Here is a 7,092-nt window from a genome sequence, read left to right on the forward strand (position 1 = left end):
ATGGGGGACTTTTGGGATAGCATTGGAAATGTAAATGAGGAAAATACCTAATTAAAAAAAAGGAAAAAAAACTCAATGTGGAGGGGCTGAAGAGATGGCTTGGCAAGTTAAAAGCACTGACTGTTCCTCCAGGGGACCCCAGGTCCATTCTCAGCACCCAGATGGAGGCTCACAACAGCCTGTAACTCCAGTTCAGGAGATCTGACCCGCTCTTCTGGCCTCTGAGGACACCAAGCACACACATGGTACATATGCACACATGCAGGAAAACACTCATATACATAGCAACAATAAATAGATGAATTTGTAATCAATGAAATAATTCTTTTGTACAGCCCGGAGTGACAGAAACTACCCATGTTATCCATAAAATTAACTTTGGAGCTCCCTAAACTTTTCCAACCTCCCATGACATGAGAGAAAGTGTCCCAGTTTAATACCTAGCACCTTTAATAACAACCCTAGAGGCTATATCAAGACTGGGGCTATCCCTGTTCCTTCCCTCATGGATTCCTAGCCCTGGTACCACAAGTTCTCAATAGATGTGACTGGGTGAACGAATAAAGCCCACTCCTCATCTAAGACTGACTCATTCTCCTGGGCTTTTAAAGGGGTTGAGAGCTGGGGATCCTACCCAGAGCACGGTGCTGTACCACTGAGTTCCAGCCCCAGCCCTAGCCCCAGCCCCATGCTCTAACCTCTTAATCCCACACCATTCCAGCACTCTTAGACACTTGGACACAATGAGTCTTTCCCCAAATCTAGCACCAACAAAACAATAAAACTACACATTTTCTTTCTACCCGAGTGTCTTAGAGTTACTTCTGCTGTGCTGAAACACCATGGCCAGAGCAACTTGAAGGAGAAAGGGCTTATTTAGCTTACACTTCCACATCACTGTTCATCACTGAAGGAAGTCAGGACAGGAACTTCAACAGGGCAGGAACCTGGAGGCAGGAGCTGATGCAGATGTCATAGATAGGTACTGCTTACTGGCTTGCTTCCCATAGCTTGCTCAGCCTACTTTCTTATAGAACCTCAGACCACCACCCATAATAGACTGGGTCCTCCCTCATCTATTACTAATTAAGAAAATCCCCGGGCCTAGCAAACACAAAGTGGATGCTCACAGCTATTGGATGGATCACAGGGCCCCCAATGGAGGAGCTAGAGAAAGTACCCAAGGAGCTAAAGGGATCTGCAACCCTATAGGTGCAACAACATTATGAACTAACCAGTACCCCGGAGCTCTTGACTCTAGCTGCATATGTATCAAAAGATGGCCTAGTCGGCCATCACTGGAAAGAGAGGCCCATTGGACTTGCAAACTTTATATGCCCCAGTACAGGGGAACGCCAGGGCCAAAAAGTGGGAGTGGGTGGGTGGGGGAATAGGGGGGAGGGTATGGGGGACTTTGGGGATAGCATTGGAAATGTAAATGAGGAAAATACCTAATAAAAAATATTAAAAAAAAAAAAAAGAAAATCCCCTACATCTTATGAAGACATTTTGTCAATGGAGGTTCCCTCCTTTTAGATAACTCTAGCTTGTGTCAAGTTGACAAAACCAGTCAGCACACAGGGAAGAAGGAAAGGAGAATTTTAGAAGTTTGAAGATAAAGAGTTCATAAAAGCAATAAGCAGAATTTAAGATCCCAAAATTCTCTGTCCAAAAGGCAAAGATCATCAAGAAGGTGAAACACTATTAGCATGATTGTATTTCCTGTATAAAGAGATCTTTGTCACCAACTTAGAATGAATCAATAAGAAGGTTACTTCAGGGTCTGATAAAATCATCATATCACATAATCACACTAAGAACCAAGTGTTTTCTCAAGCTGATAAAAAAGGCAAGCCATAGGTTCAAAGAATAAGAAAGATGAAGGGTACCACCAATGGCTTTGCATGTGGAGCATCTAAGCATAGGGACCACAGACTGGCAACCTGGAGGTGACAAGGACCCTGACTGGCAGGCAGCAAGAGAATTGGGACCTCATCTTACACTCACAAGCAACTAAATTCTCCCAACAATGTGAATGAGTTTAGAACTGAATTGTTCCCTAACACTTCTCTAGAGGTGAGCCCAGAGTAATCTTGTGAGACCCTAAGTAGGGAATTTATCTGAGTGCACCCCAAATTTCAATCTGCCAAAACATAAGGTATTTTCATGAAGTTTGTGATTAACGTGTTCCACAGCAATTGAAGTTGCTGCCACCAGACCCTGTCTAGTAGGCAGGAAAACACAGGATTTCCACAAGATCAAAGTTACCCACACTGGAACACAATAACGAAACCTTACAAGGCAGGGTGTGTCTGCCCCAGACCTGATGTCCACTTGAAAATTCACATCCCTGAAGGTGGACTCATTCCTTTGGAAGACCCCCTCCACATGAGACAAACTGAGAGCCATTCAGTCTGTAGACATGCCTGGGAGGAGAGGACGTAGGAAGGAAGGACACAGAGACAGACAGCATTATGAGACAGGGAATAAAGGCTAAGAAACGAGCCCACTGGAGTCTCTAATAAGCCAGAGAGGAGCCTGGGCGCCAGCAATGATGCTGACGCTCTGCAGACTCCCAGCTACTCTGCAGTACTTAGCACACCACAGGGTAATTATACAGACTAAATGTCCCCGGGCCTCACCAGCCTCATGGCACAAATGAGGTCGCATCAGCATTTATACCCATAATTAGCTTACTCAAATCCCTTCTTATTGACTGCGTTAGTTTAGAGCTGGAGATACATTGCTGGAACAGAGAGACTTAAATACATAGCAGTTCAAACAGAAATGAATAGGAATTCATTTCCCTCTCACACCACATCACAGGGATGGACGATGGTCCTGGGCAGGGAGGCAACTCCTGTCTGCAGGGTCCCTCGGGGTTTTGGTGTCTATTATCTTGTCCCACTTTCCAGGATGATACTGTTCTCACCTACGTCAGGGCTCATGTACCACCACCATCAAGTTCATTTTCAGCTCCGAGAGAAGGGAAGGAGAGGAAGCTGAAACCAATCAGTTTATTTTGAAATAAGTGATCTGTCATGCTCACATTCCATTGACAAAACTATGACCGCACTAGCTGCAAGGGAAGCTGGGAAATGTTCTAGTTTAGATATGAGGTGCCCCTCAAAGGGGCCTATGTACTGAATGAAGGATTGCCTCTCCAACTTGCGCCATGCATACAAGACATGTTTAAAGGAGAAGGCTGGCCAGAGGAAGTAGATCACTAGAAGGAGTTTCCATGGGGGTCCCTTCTCTTTCTGTATCCTGGCCACGAAGATATGCCCTCCTGTCATACTGGACTTAAGTATCTCAGTCTAAAGTAAATTCTTCATCACCATTTTTTTGTTATATGTTCTGGTCACTTCGGCAAAAACCTGACTAACATGGTCCTATTACTCAGAAAAAGGAATGAGCAGATTTTAGAGCAATAAGGAGACTCTGCTATGGTACCAACACAAGGTTTGCTGGGAGTCTCTGAGAGATGGTCCATGTGTGTTTAGACAGCACCAGGTCTCAGCCCAGTCATGTCTGCTGCATCATTGCTCTGGAGAACTACACCAGTTAGAAGCTGGTGTAGTTGCCTGGGCTCCAGGTATATGACCATCTTCATTTGTGATACCTCAAATGGACCAGAAGAAAGGATTGAGTGGCAATAGATCAGTGGTTCTCAATCTTTGCCTGTATCTCTCATGTCTGTATGTTGTTCACCAAAGTTTATTCACATATAGTAACTTGGTCTTTAAAGGTGGAAAGGGACCACAGGCCAAGAAATGGAGGCAATCCTCTTCTAGACCAGTGGTTCTCAACCTTCCTAATACTGTGATCCCCTTAATACAGTTCCTCATGTTTTGGTGAGCCCCAACCATAAAAATAATTTTGTTGCTATTTCATCACTATCATTTTGCTACTGTTATTAATCATAATGTAAATATCTGATGTGCAGCCACCAGAGGGTTGTGACCCACAGGTTGAGAACCACTGGGATAGGTGATCTGAGAGGGGACTCTGAGAAGGAGAGATTTAAAAGAGAGTACAAAAGAAAAGATGAAATACCTATGAATCCCATGTAATTGACATTAGTCTATTTTCTGTTGCTGTAATGAAATACCTGAGGCTAGGTAACTGGTAGAGAATAGAGATTTATTAAGCTCATGATTTGAAAAGCTGGGTAGTCCAAGAGCATGGCGTGGCATCTGCTGAGAGTAAAGTAAGAGTCTTCTTGCATCCTAATGCACTGACACAGAGCTGATGAATTAGCTGGAGTCTTGTGCTTGCTTGGTGTTCATTGTCAACTTGACAAAAATCTAGAATCACCCGGGAGATGGAGCTCTGGGCATACCTGTGGGTATTATCCGGATTATGCTGAATGAAGTGGGAAGACTGGCTCACTGTGGGTGGCACCTCATCCTAGGCTGGGGCTCTTATCCTGTATAAGAATGGGAAAGGGCATTGAACACCAGGATGCATGCATTTATTGCCCTGTTCTTCTGACCTCAGATGTAATGTGACCAAATGCTTTAAGCTCCTGCTGCCTTGAATTCCCCTACAGGCTGAGTTGTGCCTCAAACTGTGAGCTAAAATAAACCCTTTCTCTCTTAGGTTGTTCTCTGCATATTTTTTTTTTTACAAGAATAGGAACCAAGGCAGATCTCCTTTCTTCTTCTTATGAAGCCACTGCTGCCACCTAGGGACGAGCCCCAGTCCCAGGGCTTCTCTAGCCCTGACCTCTCAAAGCACCAGGTCTAAACATGATGAACCCAGACACTGGAGAATACCCAACCTGTGGACTTTTGAGAAACACATCAAACCACAATATGATGGATTGCCAGTTTGGACAAAAAGGGCCCAACCACCAAGGGACACTCTGTATCCTTCTGAAAAATGAAATGTACCAAAAATGATACTGAGAAATGTATCACTAATAAATATACTCGCTGCATAAGGGCCTAGGCAGTCTGCCTGCTCTCTGTCTATGAGTTGAGGCAGAAAGACAGAGAGACAAGGCAGGATCTTGAGATGGGACTGCCCACCATTTCTGTTGCTAAACCTGACAAGGGCCAGCGTGAAGCACCAAGCGTGACATGGAGAATCGTGCAGGAACCAAGATGATTAGAAATAGGAAGTGTCTCTCACCTTCACACCTCCTCAGTCTATGGGCTGAGCCTGGGATAAATCACCTTTTCTCTAATCCTGGAAATGAATCCTTAAGATGATTTCATCAGGACCAATGAGGTGGCTCAGAGGGTGAGGGTGCTCGCCACCAAGCCTGACAACCTGAGTTTACATGGAGGAGAGAACCACCGCCCACAAATTGTCATGGTCTATGCACACATGCACACATCCCTACATAGACAAATAAATGTAGGGGAAATGACCTCTTGCTCTCATGCAACCCACTCACATAAACAATTGGGGGGGGGTCATAGACCCTGTGTCTAATCTTAACACTCACTACCCATCCCCCAAAGTTAGTCACTAATGTGTCTTGTGGAGACAAAGCAAATTAAGCAAAATAACAATATAGACTCTTGATAAATATTAACTAGAATTATTTTTCACTCACATGTTTATGATAACTGCTGGCTACCACAAAGCAAGGAGTGTGTAACAAAAAAAAAGCTACTGTTGGGGGCTGCAGATATAGCTCAGTAGTAGAACATGTGCTTAGTAGGTACAAAGCCTTGGGTTCAATTCATGTCGCACACATAGAAAAAGAGAGCTAGCATGATATTGGACTTGGAGACCCAAGATTTCAATTATCAAATGATGGAGCCAAATGTAGGCAAACAGATTCCCAGCTGGTAGTCTAAGCTACCATGGCCCACATCCCTCTAGGGATGTTTGCTAGTGGTTTTTATCTTATTGTAACAGAATTATGGTTATAACCACAATGTCAAGCACCAGGAAAGAATGCTGGAGAATGACAGGGTCCCTGCAGGCATCCACAGCTAGAAATGCCCTATGGGGCAACTCTTTAGTCCTTACCTCAAGCCCAGCAGGACGGTGAGCATCGAAGATACCGCAGATGGGAAGTGGTGAGTGGCAGGGATGAGGCTAGGCCTCTGCAAACACTGAATAATGGTGCCGGAGTTTGAGAGCCTTGGAATGAGCTATTTCAGCTTGGTTAGCTTTTTAGGCCATTGCAAAGAAATTGGATGTGGAGGGGGCAGGTGCAGGGAGCAGCCGCTGGGCCTGGAACTCTGCCATACCACCTGCAACGGGAGAGAGCCGAGGCGGAAGCTCATTAGCCGTCCCCGGATCATTACCTCCTGCTCCCCAGGGGCACAATCACTGAGTGTGGACTTTCAGTTCTAGAGGTCTCTCTTCAAGGGTCCCTGTGGGCCGGAAGCAGGGCTCTCTTCCCCAGAAGAGGTGGTGCAAGCCAATCTTCCAGACACAGCCATCGGTAATTACTGTTTGGCAGAATATCAAAGCCTGCTATTTATTGAAAGTATGCCTGACCAGCTGGGAGAAACTGAGGCTAGGGCTCAGAGAGGTAAATTAACTTACCTAGGGCATACAGCTTGAAAGAGGCAAAGGCAGAGATTTAAGAAATGTTTCTGGATCGCTCCCTGTCCATAGTCTCAACTGTTACACTGATTGGAGTCTTGCAGTATAGATTACAATAGTTCCTATAGCCAATGAGGGGATCAGAGAGTGGGCAGATCGGCCCTCCATCATGCGCAGAGGCAGGAAGGGGCGTGGCCGAGGAAGGCTGGTCAGGGCGTGGGACTTGACTCCAGGAGGCATCAATGCTCCCTGTTTAGTAAATAAGTCGGTTCATCTTTATTCACGGAGTGTCTCCGTTTGCCTGGCCCTGGAGATGGAAAGTTGAAAGAGGACAGCTGAGTCCCAGCTTCTGTGGAGAACAGACAGAGTTAACTTGTGTGCCAATAACCTCAGAGGGTGCTGGGAAGGAAACAGACAAGCAAGATGATGGACCCTGGGTCATTCCTGAGGATTGGTGACAATTGTCTGGAGATTGTATGGTGAGCAGTTACCCCAGGAAAAGACCAGGGGACCTGGACATCAACACAGGAACCAGGTAGAGCCCCAGAGTAAGAACAAACTGAAGACTTTGAGATCTAA

General features: G+C 45.5%; 1 long non-coding RNA gene across 1 annotated transcript; it reads right to left on the reverse strand.

The window, feature by feature from the left end:
* Window positions 1-4,122: 4,122 nt before the first annotated feature.
* On the reverse strand, window positions 4,123-6,596 carry LOC110297265. Its single transcript, XR_002378261.1, has 3 exons — window positions 6,514-6,596; window positions 5,989-6,215; window positions 4,123-4,429 (listed from the first exon to the last, which is right to left on the reverse strand). It is a non-coding gene; the product is annotated as an uncharacterized LOC110297265 (long non-coding RNA).
* Between the last annotated feature and the right edge of the window lie 496 nt (window positions 6,597-7,092).

This window comes from Mus caroli, chromosome 7 (genome assembly GCF_900094665.2).
Source record: "Mus caroli chromosome 7, CAROLI_EIJ_v1.1, whole genome shotgun sequence".
Classification (NCBI taxonomy): Eukaryota; Metazoa; Chordata; class Mammalia; order Rodentia; family Muridae; genus Mus; species Mus caroli.